Source organism: Vidua chalybeata, chromosome 17, assembly GCF_026979565.1.
Source record: "Vidua chalybeata isolate OUT-0048 chromosome 17, bVidCha1 merged haplotype, whole genome shotgun sequence".
In the NCBI taxonomy this organism is placed as follows: Eukaryota; Metazoa; Chordata; class Aves; order Passeriformes; family Viduidae; genus Vidua; species Vidua chalybeata.
Genome location: NC_071546.1, coordinates 27,019 through 42,470, shown reverse-complemented (window position 1 = coordinate 42,470; position 15,452 = coordinate 27,019). Strand labels below are relative to the sequence as shown.

Sequence of the window (15,452 nt, the reverse complement as noted above, 5' to 3'; positions counted from 1 at the left end):
GGTAAAATTCACTAAATTCCACCAGGATTGGAAATCTCTTTCAAAGTCAGTGGCACTGTCCCAGACTATTTTCCTAATCTCAGTAGGAAAAGTGCCTTCTTCACCTTCTCTTATAATTGAGGCAGCAACTGACTGCATCCATAATTGAGCCTGGATACAGCTAAGAGCTAAGGAAACATTGCTTTGCGTGGCATTAAGTGCATCAATGATCAATTTTTTATCCTTCACATTTATCTTTTCCCAATTTGGTAGAATGTTTGATAGCAAGCACTGATGTGTTCCCAAGGCCGATAAGGACGACTGCAGTGGTTGCTGTATTTTGGTCAAATCTCTAGTCGTAGAAGCCAATTTATTCATTAATACCTCTGAACTGATTCCCAATTCTGTTCCCACAACACCAGTTATGTCTCTTGGCACCCGCTTTTTAGGAGGGTTCCACTGTCGCAGCCAGGTTGTCCAAGCCTGAAAAGAGGTTTGCAAAAAGGGTGAACAAGCTGGTTGTATTTCTGAGACATTGTTTTGCATCAGCAATTTGACTTGTTTAAGAGACCATGCCGGATCAAATAATATCTGTTGTTGGCCAGTTTTCCTGATTATATATGGTCCAACTTCAAAAATTTTCGGGGTAAGCATAACTGGTGGCTGGGCTCGAGTGGTGGTAGTGGTGCTGGTATAAACCGTAGTAGATTGAGCTACAGCATTTATTATAAACTTAAAAGAAAGCCCTTTGGTGTTTTTTTCCCCATAAACAAACCACTTCTGCAGTCTGTGTTAGTGTAAAATTGTGCCAACAATCCTGTACGCTTGGGTGCGTGCAGACCTTTTTGTGCTTAAAGAGAGCCTTTCACTTTTTCTGCATGCTACCACAATTAGTTCAGACCACGGTCACTCAGCTGGTTTCTGGCCATGGGGTTGTGGTAGGATGCAGAAAAGTATTACCAGTTTGATCATGGATTAGGTGGTCTTCATGTCCCTCGGAGTTCTTCTGAAAAAGTAAACACAACAGAATTCTGCCGCCGAGAGGCAGAAAAGTTAGAATGATGGAATTATCCAGCATGTATTTGTCCAATGCTCTTTCCCTAGAGCACCAGAGGCTTCCCATGCATATTTATTCAGAGGGGGTTTTAGCACAAGTGCTACTAGTCCTATAGTAAGAGAGGTCCACCAGAACAGGTTGGCCAGGGTCATGAGCTGGATTATTAGGATCATTTGGTAGAGAGCATAGGAGTCAGTGTAGATGCAGACCAAAGAGGAATTCTGTGCTTCTCGTTGAAAAACACGCCAGACAGCTATCAGCTCCCCAGTGTGTGCGCTACCTTCTCCCTCTGTAATCATTTGCTCACCAGAGGAAAAGTGGAGGGCTTCTGCCCTATATTTCCATACTTTTCCTTTCCCTTTAGCAGAAGCATCAGTAAACCAAGAGTTTGCTGATTGTTTGGGGCAGAAAGGAGGGGTTACTTTGATTACAGAGGCAGGTTTGTCCAAGCTCTCAGTTTCTTGGATTGGTAAAGTTTTTACAGATCCTTCTGTCATTGAGAAGAAGTTACAGTAATGTTCAAGCTGAGCATACCACTTTCTCACTAAGGCCCTCTGGGCCACCCCGTCAGGAGGGGGAGTCCCACTAGTGGCTGTCTTAATAACCTTGAAGGGGCCTCTCAATACAATTGGTTGTTTTCGTGCAATTTTTTCTACTTCTAGGAAAGCTAAGATAACCATCAACAATCCTTTTTCCCAGGTAGTGTATCTTTTCTCAGCATCTTTGGAACCACGGGAGTAAAAACCAACAGGTCTTGTCAGACCCTCAGCACCCCGCTGCCATATGTGTACTGACAGCCCTGAAGAGGCAAATCCCCATTCCACCTGGAAAGGATCTGTAGGATGGATAGGGGTCTGCAACTGCTTGATGAGCTGTTGCTTCAAAAATCAGCAATTGCAATGCTGACTCCTGAGAAAGACTCCAATCCCATTTCACCCCTTTCCTCAACAAGTCATAAAGGGGAACAAATGGGTCCTTCTGCTTACTAGGAAATCTATCTGGTCTTTCTACAGGAGATACAGCTGCTATCGTTTTTGGAAGGAGAATTGCTGTAGGTTTGAGTGATTCTGGAAGCCCACAAATTCAAGGGGTCGTTATCTCGGGCTTCACAGGTAATTGCATCAGGGATTCAAAGCCAGGAATTAATTTCTTTTTGAGAGTCATTTGCAGGCAAGCAGCTTTGTGCACATTTTCCAAGAGTTGGTCGGGGGTACTAATTCTAGCTATGGGATCTCCCCTTTCCAAGGGGCTTGTTCCCCCGGCCCAAAAAGCTGCACGCTGTGTCAGGGACCATGTGTCACCTTTCTCTCCTGTTGTTAAGAAGACACCATGTCCCCAGTACCCACCGGCTTCCTGTTCAGTTAATTGAATTTGATCACCACCAGTGAGGGACACCCGGAAAACATATTCTGTTTCTGATTCATGTGGAGGGTGTCCATATTCCCTTTTAAGCTTAGCTAGCTCAGTGGCAGTGTTTAGTTGTGATGGTATGTGTTTGGTTGTGATGTGAGGTTGGAGATCATCATCACTGAGATAGCTATACACTGAGATAGTTTTAATCAAGGGTCTCAAGTGATGGCAGCAATGTTCCCCACAATTACTTGCTGCTTCAAGTTCTTGATGAGGATAGATTTGTTTCATGTGAGGAGTTTCCTTCTCCTCAGGCTCTGTAGAGGAATCAGCATGATGTGATTTGTTAACATGTTCCTCTGTTAAGGCAGCTCGCAATGCATAGATCACATCTTTTGCTTCATAGAACTGTTTTTGCAAAATTTCAACTAGATTTTGAAGGGAGTCTATTAGAGCATGTTCCTCACTTCTTCGCTCGAAGCCATTTTCTATAGCTGCCGTAAGACAAGCTCCCAAAACTGAGCATAAGAGAATTTTCTTTTTGCCCAATTTGAATTTTGTTTCATGTTGTAATGAACACACTCTATCAATAACATTTTCTAAGTTCAACCAATTACTCTGTGCCCATTTTTCTCCTTCCGTAGAAGGTCTGGCATTGTGTTTGGCTAGTGGTGCATAAAATTCAGCTTTAATTTCGAGGCTAAGATTGTCACTCATTTTGTGAAGGGACCAAAACCACGACAGGGAGCTACAAACTTAAGTTCCACAAAACTACACAGCCCTCGCTGTGTCACCCTTCGCTTCCCTGGCTGGGTGAAAGGACAATAATCTGCCTGGGAGACTCTGCTTAGTTGCTTCAAGTTGTCCCTTCCTTCCCAGACCAGATACACACAACAACAACAAAACAACAGTGTCCTGCCTTTTGCACTAAGGGATCCTTTATAAATTTCCAAAGACAGTGTGGGTGCCTTTTCAGCTGCAACCCTTCCGTCTAGACAGAAATCCTGTCCGTGACACCAATTTTAATGTCACGGTCCGCTTCTTGCGGGGTGTCGTGATGGTTCTTTTCACCGATCCCAAAAGTGCAAAAAAGGCAAACAACAAGGGACTGTCAGTTAATCATAAGAAATGCACCTTTATTAGGGGCCAAAAGAGTAAATGCGATAGTGGGGGATTAGAAAGGAGATAGAAGGATAGAGAGAGAGAAGAGGGGTATGGGAATAGCTACCAACACAGGCGAGATCCTCAGTGGTCCGGACGATGGGGATCCGTCTGTCGTGTCGGGGGAGTCTCCGAAGTTCTGGTCGAACTCAGGACTATAACTCAGGGATCCAGTTATAGTCCACAGAGGAAAGAGGGGGGAACAAGTGTAACAATGAAAGTCCATTGTAATCGCCACGCAGGAACAGGTGAGTCCACAGAAACCACCAAAGCAAGACGAATCCAATGAAGAATGAGTCCATTAAAATTACTGAAGGGAAACAGGTCATGTCATTAGTGGTCAGACCACCAATTTCCCCTCCTGCCTGTAGTAGGCGTCTCAGTCTCAGCCCTTGGGAGGAGGGTTCTCATTCTTTCTTTGTCACAATGGTAACGAGGCAGATGAAGGGTCTTCAATGAAGAACCACGGGAGTCACCCCAAAAGTTCGTTCGGCTTAAGAACGGAGATTAGAAGAGAAGCAGGCCGCGCATCACGCGGTCCCGTGCTGGCTCCATGTCAGGTCTTTGCCAAGTCCTTGGAAAGTCCTTGCCAAGTTCTTGCCAGGCCTTGTTCGGAACAGCTAGCATGACGGTTCAGTGGTTGCACCTGCACTGTGTCCTGTTTTAAGCCGGAACTGCAGTGGAGGAAGGGATTCTTTCTTGTGGGAATCGGAAGGCAGAATGGAAAATGAGGGGCTTCAGACGGGCTCTTACAGCAAGGAGCAGCTCCTGGATTCTTGCAATTGCCTTCAGTGCGCACAGAAGCCCGCTGTTCTGCTGCTTGCTTTTTCGCCTTCAGTCAATTACACACTGCTGAAGCTGAGGCAGGCTGTTCTGCTCTGCTGCTTTTCAGCATCTCAGCTGCCCTTCTGCTCTGTGACAGCTCTCCAGGCTTCTTGCCTTCGCCAGGCTGCAACGTGCCCGCTTACTACCCAGCGCTGGGCAGGAGTGGGCAGAGAGCACGGCCATCTGCCAGCAGGTTGCAGCTTGCCCAGGAAAGTGCAGTGTCCTTGGAATGTGCAGCAAATCTTATTTCCTGGCAAGGTCGGGCTAAGTGAGCAGTGCTGGTACACTTTCTCTTTGAGAACTGGAGCGGAAAAGCTTTTGGCTAAGACGTAGGCGACTAGAGAGGCAGAATACGCAGCTCCGGAGCTGGCCGAAAGCAAGTGCCGCTTGCCGGCGTCTTTCGGCAGAAGCGGCGCTTCGGAGCGCACCGCTGCCGCTCCAGTGATCTGTGCGCGAAGTAGCCGCTTCTTGTCCTCCGGCAGCCGGAGATCGCGGTAGCTTGCAAGAGGCGAAGAACGAAGCCGCGAAGAAGCCGGCTTGTGTGCGAAGCTCGCAGACAGCTGCAGGACGGTGGCTGCTGCTCTCCTGCCTCTTGAATTCACTTTTGGCATGCCAATGGGAGGTGTTCCAGGACAACTTTCCTGGGTTTTGACATAGTCGTCATGCATCCCACCTTGGAAATTCTTGTTGCTCCCCAGAGGCTCCGAGATGCAGAGAACACGGTGGCAGCTGCTGAAAAGAAGGGCAACTGGGAGTTGGTCAAGAAGCAAGAACCTAGGCAGCTGACTGTGCTTGGCAAGGAGCAGCTGCTGGATTCTTGCAATTGCCTTCAGTGCGCACAGAAGCCCGCTGCTCTGCTGCTTGCTTTTTCGCCTTCAGTCAATTACACACTGCTGAAGCTGAGGCAGGCTGTTCAGCTTTGCTGCTTTTCAGCATCTCAGCTGCCCTTCTGCTCTGTGACAGCTCTCCAGGCTTCTTGCCTTCGCCAGGCTGCAACGTGCCCGCTACTACCCAGAACTGGGCAGGAGTGGGCAGAGAGCACGGCCATCTGCCAGCAGGTTGCAGCTTGCCCAGGAAAGTGCAGTGTCCTTGGAATGTGCAGCAAATCTTATTTCCTGGCAAGGTCGGGCTAAGTGAGCAGTGCTGGTACACTTTCTCCTTGAGAACTGGAGCGGAAAAGCTTTTGGCTAAGATGTAGGCGACTAGAGAGGCAGAATACGCAGCTCCGGAGCTGGCCGAAAGCAAGTGCCGCTTGCCGGCGTCTTTCGGCAGAAGCGGCGCTTCGGAGCGCACCGCTGCCGCTCCAGTGATCTGTGCGCGAAGTAGCCGCTTCTTGTCCTCCGGCAGCCGGAGATCGCGGTAGCTTGCAAGAGGCGAAGAACGAAGCCGCGAAGAAGCCGGCTTGTGTGCGAAGCTCGCAGACAGCTGCAGGACGGTGGCTGCTGCTCTCCTGCCTCTTGAATTCACTTTTGGCATGCCAATGGGAGGTGTTCCAGGACAACTTTCCTGGGTTTTGACATAGTCGTCATGCATCCCACCTTGGAAATTCTTGTTGCTCCCCAGAGGCTCCGAGATGCAGAGAACACGGTGGCAGCTGCTGAAAAGAAGGGCAACTGGGAGTTGGTCAAGAAGCAAGAACCTAGGCAGCTGACTGTGCTTGGCAAGGAGCAGCTGCTGGATTCTTGCAATTGCCTTCAGTGCGCACAGAAGCCCGCTGCTCTGCTGCTTGCTTTTTCGCCTTCAGTCAATTACACACTGCTGAAGCTGAGGCAGGCTGTTCAGCTTTGCTGCTTTTCAGCATCTCAGCTGCCCTTCTGCTCTGTGACAGCTCTCCAGGCTTCTTGCCTTCGCCAGGCTGCAACGTGCCCGCTACTAGCCAGAGCTGGGCAGGAGTGGGCAGAGAGCACGGCCATCTGCCAGCAGGTTGCAGCTTGCCCAGGAAAGTGCAGTGTCCTTGGAATGTGCAGCAAATCTTATTTCCTGGCAAGGTCGGGCTAAGTGAGCAGTGCTGGTACACTTTCTCCTTGAGAACTGGAGCGGAAAAGCTTTTGGCTAAGATGTAGGCGACTAGAGAGGCAGAATACGCAGCTCCGGAGCTGGCCGAAAGCAAGTGCCGCTTGCCGGCGTCTTTCGGCAGAAGCGGCGCTTCGGAGCGCACCGCTGCCGCTCCAGTGATCTGTGCGCGAAGTAGCCGCTTCTTGTCCTCCGGCAGCCGGAGATCGCGGTAGCTTGCAAGAGGCGAAGAACGAAGCCGCGAAGAAGCCGGCTTGTGTGCGAAGCTCGCAGACAGCTGCAGGACGGTGGCTGCTGCTCTCCTGCCTCTTGAATTCACTTTTGGCATGCCAATGGGAGGTGTTCCAGGACAACTTTCCTGAGTTTTGACATAGTCGTCATGCATCCCACCTTGGAAATTCTTGTTGCTCCCCAGAGGCTCCGAGATGCAGAGAACACGGTGGCAGCTGCTGAAAAGAAGGGCAACTGGGAGTTGGTCAAGAAGCAAGAACCTAGGCAGCTGACTGTGCTTGGCAAGGAGCAGCTGCTGGATTCTTGCAATTGCCTTCAGTGCGCACAGAAGCCCGCTGCTCTGCTGCTTGCTTTTTTCGCCTTCAGTCAATTACACACTGCTGAAGCTGAGGCAGGCTGTTCAGCTTTGCTGCTTTTCAGCATCTCAGCTGCCCTTCTGCTCTGTGACAGCTCTCCAGGCTTCTTGCCTTCGCCAGGCTGCAACGTGCCCGCTACTACCAGAGCTGGGCAGGAGTGGGCAGAGAGCACGGCCATCTGCCAGCAGGTTGCAGCTTGCCCAGGAAAGTGCAGTGTCCTTGGAATGTGCAGCAAATCTTATTTCCTGGCAAGGTCGGGCTAAGTGAGCAGTGCTGGTACACTTTCTCCTTGAGAACTGGAGCGGAAAAGCTTTTGGCTAAGATGTAGGCGACTAGAGAGGCAGAATACGCAGCTCCGGAGCTGGCCGAAAGCAAGTGCCGCTTGCCGGCGTCTTTCGGCAGAAGCGGCGCTTCGGAGCGCACCGCTGCCGCTCCAGTGATCTGTGCGCGAAGTAGCCGCTTCTTGTCCTCCGGCAGCCGGAGATCGCGGTAGCTTGCAAGAGGCGAAGAACGAAGCCGCGAAGAAGCCGGCTTGTGTGCGAAGCTCGCAGACAGCTGCAGGACGGTGGCTGCTGCTCTCCTGCCTCTTGAATTCACTTTTGGCATGCCAATGGGAGGTGTTCCAGGACAACTTTCCTGGGTTTTGACATAGTCGTCATGCATCCCACCTTGGAAATTCTTGTTGCTCCCCAGAGGCTCCGAGATGCAGAGAACACGGTGGCAGCTGCTGAAAAGAAGGGCAACTGGGAGTTGGTCAAGAAGCAAGAACCTAGGCAGCTGACTGTGCTTGGCAAGGAGCAGCTGCTGGATTCTTGCAATTGCCTTCAGTGCGCACAGAAGCCCGCTGCTCTGCTGCTTGCTTTTTCGCCTTCAGTCAATTACACACTGCTGAAGCTGAGGCAGGCTGTTCAGCTTTGCTGCTTTTCAGCATCTCAGCTGCCCTTCTGCTCTGTGACAGCTCTCCAGGCTTCTTGCCTTCGCCAGGCTGCAACGTGCCCGCTACTAGCCAGAGCTGGGCAGGAGTGGGCAGAGAGCACGGCCATCTGCCAGCAGGTTGCAGCTTGCCCAGGAAAGTGCAGTGTCCTTGGAATGTGCAGCAAATCTTATTTCCTGGCAAGGTCGGGCTAAGTGAGCAGTGCTGGTACACTTTCTCCTTGAGAACTGGAGCGGAAAAGCTTTTGGCTAAGATGTAGGCGACTAGAGAGGCAGAATACGCAGCTCCGGAGCTGGCCGAAAGCAAGTGCCGCTTGCCGGCGTCTTTCGGCAGAAGCGGCGCTTCGGAGCGCACCGCTGCCGCTCCAGTGATCTGTGCGCGAAGTAGCCGCTTCTTGTCCTCCGGCAGCCGGAGATCGCGGTAGCTTGCAAGAGGCGAAGAACGAAGCCGCGAAGAAGCCGGCTTGTGTGCGAAGCTGGCAGACAGCTGCAGGACGGTGGCAGCTGCTCTCCTGCCTCTTGAATTCACTCTTGGCATGCCAATGGAAGGTGTTCCAGGACAAACTTCCTGAGTTTTGATTTTATTTTTCATGCATCCCACCTGTCACCATCCGCTTTTTGCGGGGTGTCGTGATGGTTCTTTTCACCGATCCCAAAAGTGCAAAAAGGCAAACAACAAGGGACTATCAGTTAATCACAACAAATGCACCTTTATTAGGGGCCAAACCAGTAAATGCGATAGTGGGGATCGGAAAGGAGATAAAAGGAGAGAGAGAGAGAGAAGAGGGGTATGGGAATAGCTACCAACACAGGCGAGATCCTCAGTGGTCCGGACGATGGGGATCCGTCTGTCGTGTCGGGGGAGTCTCCGTAGTTCTGGTCGACTCGGGGCTCCAGTTATAGTCCACAGAGGAAAGAGGGGGGAGCAAGTGGAACAACGAAAGTCCATTGTAATCGCCACGCGGGAACAGCTGAGTCCACAGAAACCACCAAAGCAAGACGAATCCAATGAAGAATGAGTCCATTTGAATCACTGAAGGGAAACAGGTCATGTCATTAGTGGTCAGACCACCAATTTCCCCTCCTCCCTGTAGCAGGGGTCTCAGTCTCAGTCCTTGGGAGGAGGGTTCTCATTCTTTGTTTGTCACAGTGGTAACGAGGCAGATGAGGGGTCTTCAATGAAGGACCCCGGGAGTCACCCCAAAAGTTCATTTGGCTTAAGAACGGAGATTAGAAGCAGGCCGCGCATCAGGCTGTCCCGTGCTGGGTCCACGTCAGGTCTTTGCCAAGTCCTTGCCGAGTTCTTGCCAGGCCTTGTTCGGAACAGCTAGCATGACGGTTCAGTGGTTGCACCTGCACTGTGTCCTGTTCTAAGCCGGAACTGCAGTGGAGGAAGGGATTCTTTCTCGTGGCAATCGGAAGGCAGAACGGAAAATGAGGGGCTTCAGACGGGCTCTTACACCACCCCGTGACTGACGATTGCCCTCGAAAGATCTTCATCAGCAGGGTTCCATGGTGTCGTCGTGGAGTCTTCAGGACTCATCAAGTGTTGGCAGCACATTCCAGGGAAAAGGGAAGAGAAAAAGGAAAGGAAAGAGAAAACAGGAAAACTAAGACAATAATTAAATCAGCAATAGTTTGTTTAAATAATAATCAATATTAATCAATTAAACAATAAATTGATCAAATAATAAACCAGTATAATCAATATTAAGCAGTTAAGTAATAAACCTAGTATCATCGATATTACTCAGTATAATTTTATAATCAAGAAACAAAAATAATTAAAACAGTGATTAAAGCAAATCATAAAAGAAAATGATGTAAAACATATCTACCAACCCTATAATCTTCTTGTGTCTACAGTCCTGGGAACATCTATAGTGTAAAGGATGTCGGCCAAGTGGTGTGCATTAATTATAGATGTTAATTTTGTTCATCGTTTCATCATTCTCCAATTTACAATAAGCAAGATTACTGATAAAACAAAACCAATCATAACTAAAATCAGAAGAACAACAACGGGATGGCACAATTTGTTCAGGATACCGGTGGCGGTGGGTGACCACCCGAAAAGGGTATCCCACCACTTGTGCTCGGCATCACTTTCCACCCTTTCTACAACACGATGTATTTCTTGCACATCATGATGAACAGTTACCAGAGTTCTCTGTCCATTCTCCTTGATTTTTCCTAGGATCTCTATTAGATCTTGATGAAGTAATGGTTGCTTTACCAAAGTAAGGTTCATCCCAATGGGAGTAGGCAGTAGCTTGTGAATCAACATGAGATTGGATTCTAAAAGTTCATGTAAGGTAACTGGAGCTACAAAAGAAAAATCACATCCTGCAATTTTAGTAAAGTTGCAAGCACAATAATTTGAATGATTTTTAGTAGCTACTACTGTACTTTCTATAAACACAGTATCACAAGCGGTTCTGAAGCAGGCACGCCCATTGCCTGTAGATACAAGGACTGTTTCAGAAGTCTCGTTAGGATGAATATCAAAATGACAGCTATTTTGTTCTGTGTCTAAACAGATATCTTGAGCTATAATTGCGTTACCTTCACAGATAAACCCTAGTTGTTCTCGGATAGTACAGGACTCTAAATTGACAGTTTGCCATTTGTCATCAATTTGACGGGCCCATTCTCTATGTTCAGAAGGATCGAAAGTGGGTCCATCATGATTTAATCCTAATGCGATGCTAGGGAATATCAAATGCACTGAGGCATTACTTATGGTCAGCACAAAATGCTGTGGCTGTGTTTGTGTTAGGGTCATAGGTAAAATTCACTAAATTCCACCAGGATTGGAAATCTCTTTCAAAGTCAGTGGCACTGTCCCAGACTATTTTCCTAATCTCAGTAGGAAAAGTGCCTTCTTCACCTTCTCTTATAATTGAGGCAGCAACTGACTGCATCCATAATTGAGCCTGGATACAGCTAAGAGCTAAGGAAACATTGCTTTGCGTGGCATTAAGTGCATCAATGATCAATTTTTTATCCTTCACATTTATCTTTTCCCAATTTGGTAGAATGTTTGATAGCAAGCACTGATGTGTTCCCAAGGCCGATAAGGACGACTGCAGTGGTTGCTGTATTTTGGTCAAATCTCTAGTCGTAGAAGCCAATTTATTCATTAATACCTCTGAACTGATTCCCAATTCTGTTCCCACAACACCAGTTATGTCTCTTGGCACCCGCTTTTTAGGAGGGTTCCACTGTCGCAGCCAGGTTGTCCAAGCCTGAAAAGAGGTTTGCAAAAAGGGTGAACAAGCTGGTTGTATTTCTGAGACATTGTTTTGCATCAGCAATTTGACTTGTTTAAGAGACCATGCCGGATCAAATAATATCTGTTGTTGGCCAGTTTTCCTGATTATATATGGTCCAACTTCAAAAATTTTCGGGGTAAGCATAACTGGTGGCTGGGCTCGAGTGGTGGTAGTGGTGCTGGTATAAACCGTAGTAGATTGAGCTACAGCATTTATTATAAACTTAAAAGAAAGCCCTTTGGTGTTTTTTCCCCATAAACAAACCACTTCTGCAGTCTGTGTTAGTGTAAAATTGTGCCAACAATCCTGTACGCTTGGGTGCGTGCAGACCTTTTTGTGCTTAAAGAGAGCCTTTCACTTTTTCTGCATGCTACCACAATTAGTTCAGACCACGGTCACTCAGCTGGTTTCTGGCCATGGGGTTGTGGTAGGATGCAGAAAAGTATTACCAGTTTGATCATGGATTAGGTGGTCTTCATGTCCCTCGGAGTTCTTCTGAAAAAGTAAACACAACAGAATTCTGCCGCCGAGAGGCAGAAAAGTTAGAATGATGGAATTATCCAGCATGTATTTGTCCAATGCTCTTTCCCTAGAGCACCAGAGGCTTCCCATGCATATTTATTCAGAGGGGGTTTTAGCACAAGTGCTACTAGTCCTATAGTAAGAGAGGTCCACCAGAACAGGTTGGCCAGGGTCATGAGCTGGATTATTAGGATCATTTGGTAGAGAGCATAGGAGTCAGTGTAGATGCAGACCAAAGAGGAATTCTGTGCTTCTCGTTGAAAAACACGCCAGACAGCTATCAGCTCCCCAGTGTGTGCGCTACCTTCTCCCTCTGTAATCATTTGCTCACCAGAGGAAAAGTGGAGGGCTTCTGCCCTATATTTCCATACTTTTCCTTTCCCTTTAGCAGAAGCATCAGTAAACCAAGAGTTTGCTGATTGTTTGGGGCAGAAAGGAGGGGTTACTTTGATTACAGAGGCAGGTTTGTCCAAGCTCTCAGTTTCTTGGATTGGTAAAGTTTTTACAGATCCTTCTGTCATTGAGAAGAAGTTACAGTAATGTTCAAGCTGAGCATACCACTTTCTCACTAAGGCCCTCTGGGCCACCCCGTCAGGAGGGGGAGTCCCACTAGTGGCTGTCTTAATAACCTTGAAGGGGCCTCTCAATACAATTGGTTGTTTTCGTGCAATTTTTTCTACTTCTAGGAAAGCTAAGATAACCATCAACAATCCTTTTTCCCAGGTAGTGTATCTTTTCTCAGCATCTTTGGAACCACGGGAGTAAAAACCAACAGGTCTTGTCAGACCCTCAGCACCCCGCTGCCATATGTGTACTGACAGCCCTGAAGAGGCAAATCCCCATTCCACCTGGAAAGGATCTGTAGGATGGATAGGGGTCTGCAACTGCTTGATGAGCTGTTGCTTCAAAAATCAGCAATTGCAATGCTGACTCCTGAGAAAGACTCCAATCCCATTTCACCCCTTTCCTCAACAAGTCATAAAGGGGAACAAATGGGTCCTTCTGCTTACTAGGAAATCTATCTGGTCTTTCTACAGGAGATACAGCTGCTATCGTTTTTGGAAGGAGAATTGCTGTAGGTTTGAGTGATTCTGGAAGCCCACAAATTCAAGGGGTCGTTATCTCGGGCTTCACAGGTAATTGCATCAGGGATTCAAAGCCAGGAATTAATTTCTTTTTGAGAGTCATTTGCAGGCAAGCAGCTTTGTGCACATTTTCCAAGAGTTGGTCGGGGGTACTAATTCTAGCTATGGGATCTCCCCTTTCCAAGGGGCTTGTTCCCCCGGCCCAAAAAGCTGCACGCTGTGTCAGGGACCATGTGTCACCTTTCTCTCCTGTTGTTAAGAAGACACCATGTCCCCAGTACCCACCGGCTTCCTGTTCAGTTAATTGAATTTGATCACCACCAGTGAGGGACACCCGGAAAACATATTCTGTTTCTGATTCATGTGGAGGGTGTCCATATTCCCTTTTAAGCTTAGCTAGCTCAGTGGCAGTGTTTAGTTGTGATGGTATGTGTTTGGTTGTGATGTGAGGTTGGAGATCATCATCACTGAGATAGCTATACACTGAGATAGTTTTAATCAAGGGTCTCAAGTGATGGCAGCAATGTTCCCCACAATTACTTGCTGCTTCAAGTTCTTGATGAGGATAGATTTGTTTCATGTGAGGAGTTTCCTTCTCCTCAGGCTCTGTAGAGGAATCAGCATGATGTGATTTGTTAACATGTTCCTCTGTTAAGGCAGCTCGCAATGCATAGATCACATCTTTTGCTTCATAGAACTGTTTTTGCAAAATTTCAACTAGATTTTGAAGGGAGTCTATTAGAGCATGTTCCTCACTTCTTCGCTCGAAGCCATTTTCTATAGCTGCCGTAAGACAAGCTCCCAAAACTGAGCATAAGAGAATTTTCTTTTTGCCCAATTTGAATTTTGTTTCATGTTGTAATGAACACACTCTATCAATAACATTTTCTAAGTTCAACCAATTACTCTGTGCCCATTTTTCTCCTTCCGTAGAAGGTCTGGCATTGTGTTTGGCTAGTGGTGCATAAAATTCAGCTTTAATTTCAAGGCTAAGATTGTCACTCATTTTGTGAAGGGACCAAAACCACGACAGGGAGCTACAAACTTAAGTTCCACAAAACTACACAGCCCTCGCTGTGTCACCCTTCGCTTCCCTGGCTGGGTGAAAGGACAATAATCTGCCTGGGAGACTCTGCTTAGTTGCTTCAAGTTGTCCCTTCCTTCCCAGACCAGATACACACAACAACAACAAAACAACAGTGTCCTGCCTTTTGCACTAAGGGATCCTTTATAAATTTCCAAAGACAGTGTGGGTGCCTTTTCAGCTGCAACCCTTCCGTCTAGACAGAAATCCTGTCCGTGACACCAATTTTAATGTCACGGTCCGCTTCTTGCGGGGTGTCGTGATGGTTCTTTTCACCGATCCCAAAAGTGCAAAAAAGGCAAACAACAAGGGACTGTCAGTTAATCATAAGAAATGCACCTTTATTAGGGGCCAAAAGAGTAAATGCGATAGTGGGGGATTAGAAAGGAGATAGAAGGATAGAGAGAGAGAAGAGGGGTATGGGAATAGCTACCAACACAGGCGAGATCCTCAGTGGTCCGGACGATGGGGATCCGTCTGTCGTGTCGGGGGAGTCTCCGAAGTTCTGGTCGAACTCAGGACTATAACTCAGGGATCCAGTTATAGTCCACAGAGGAAAGAGGGGGGAACAAGTGTAACAATGAAAGTCCATTGTAATCGCCACGCAGGAACAGGTGAGTCCACAGAAACCACCAAAGCAAGACGAATCCAATGAAGAATGAGTCCATTAAAATTACTGAAGGGAAACAGGTCATGTCATTAGTGGTCAGACCACCAATTTCCCCTCCTGCCTGTAGTAGGCGTCTCAGTCTCAGCCCTTGGGAGGAGGGTTCTCATTCTTTCTTTGTCACAGTGGTAACGAGGCAGATGAAGGGTCTTCAATGAAGAACCACGGGAGTCACCCCAAAAGTTCGTTCGGCTTAAGAACGGAGATTAGAAGAGAAGCAGGCCGCGCATCACGCGGTCCCGTGCTGGCTCCATGTCAGGTCTTTGCCAAGTCCTTGGAAAGTCCTTGCCAAGTTCTTGCCAGGCCTTGTTCGGAACAGCCAGCATGACGGTTCAGTGGTTCCACCTGCACTGTGTCCTGTTCTAAGTCGGAACTGCAGTAGAGGAAGGGATTCTTTCTTGTGGGAATCGGAAGGCAGAATGGAAAATGAGGGGCTTATGACGGGCTCTTACAGCAAGGAGCAGCTCCTGGATTCTTGCAATTGCCTTCAGTGCGCACAGAAGCCCGCTGCTCTGCTGCTTGCTTTTTCGCCTTCAGTCAATTACACACTGCTGAAGCTGAGGCAGGCTGTTCAGCTTTGCTGCTTTTCAGCATCTCAGCTGCCCTTCTGCTCTGTGACAGCTCTCCAGGCTTCTTGCCTTCGCCAGGCTGCAACGTGCCCGCTTACTACCCAGCGCTGGGCAGGAGTGGGCAGAGAGCACGGCCATCTGCCAGCAGGTTGCAGCTTGCCCAGGAAAGTGCAGTGTCCTTGGAATGTGCAGCAAATCTTATTTCCTGGCAAGGTCGGGCTAAGTGAGCAGTGCTGGTACACTTTCTCTTTGAGAACTGGAGCGGAAAAGCTTTTGGCTAAGACGTAGGCGACTAGAGAGGCAGAATACGCAGCTCCGGAGCTGGCCGAAAGCAAGTGCCGCTTG

General features: G+C 48.2%; 3 long non-coding RNA genes across 3 annotated transcripts; all 3 read right to left on the bottom strand.

Moving 5' to 3' along the window:
• Positions 1–99: 99 nt before the first annotated feature.
• LOC128796699 (uncharacterized) lies at positions 100–3,945 on the bottom strand. The gene is made up of 3 exons (XR_008433867.1): positions 3,615–3,945; positions 940–985; positions 100–462 (listed from the first exon to the last, which is right to left on the bottom strand). It is a non-coding gene; the product is annotated as an uncharacterized LOC128796699 (long non-coding RNA).
• Positions 3,946–8,595: 4,650 nt separating this feature from the next.
• LOC128796691 (uncharacterized) lies at positions 8,596–10,675 on the bottom strand. The gene is made up of 2 exons (XR_008433862.1): positions 10,067–10,675; positions 8,596–9,443 (listed from the first exon to the last, which is right to left on the bottom strand). It is a non-coding gene; the product is annotated as an uncharacterized LOC128796691 (long non-coding RNA).
• A 115-nt stretch (positions 10,676–10,790) lies between these two features.
• LOC128796692 (uncharacterized) lies at positions 10,791–14,820 on the bottom strand. Its single transcript, XR_008433863.1, has 3 exons — positions 14,305–14,820; positions 11,630–11,675; positions 10,791–11,153 (listed from the first exon to the last, which is right to left on the bottom strand). It is a non-coding gene; the product is annotated as an uncharacterized LOC128796692 (long non-coding RNA).
• Between the last annotated feature and the right edge of the window lie 632 nt (positions 14,821–15,452).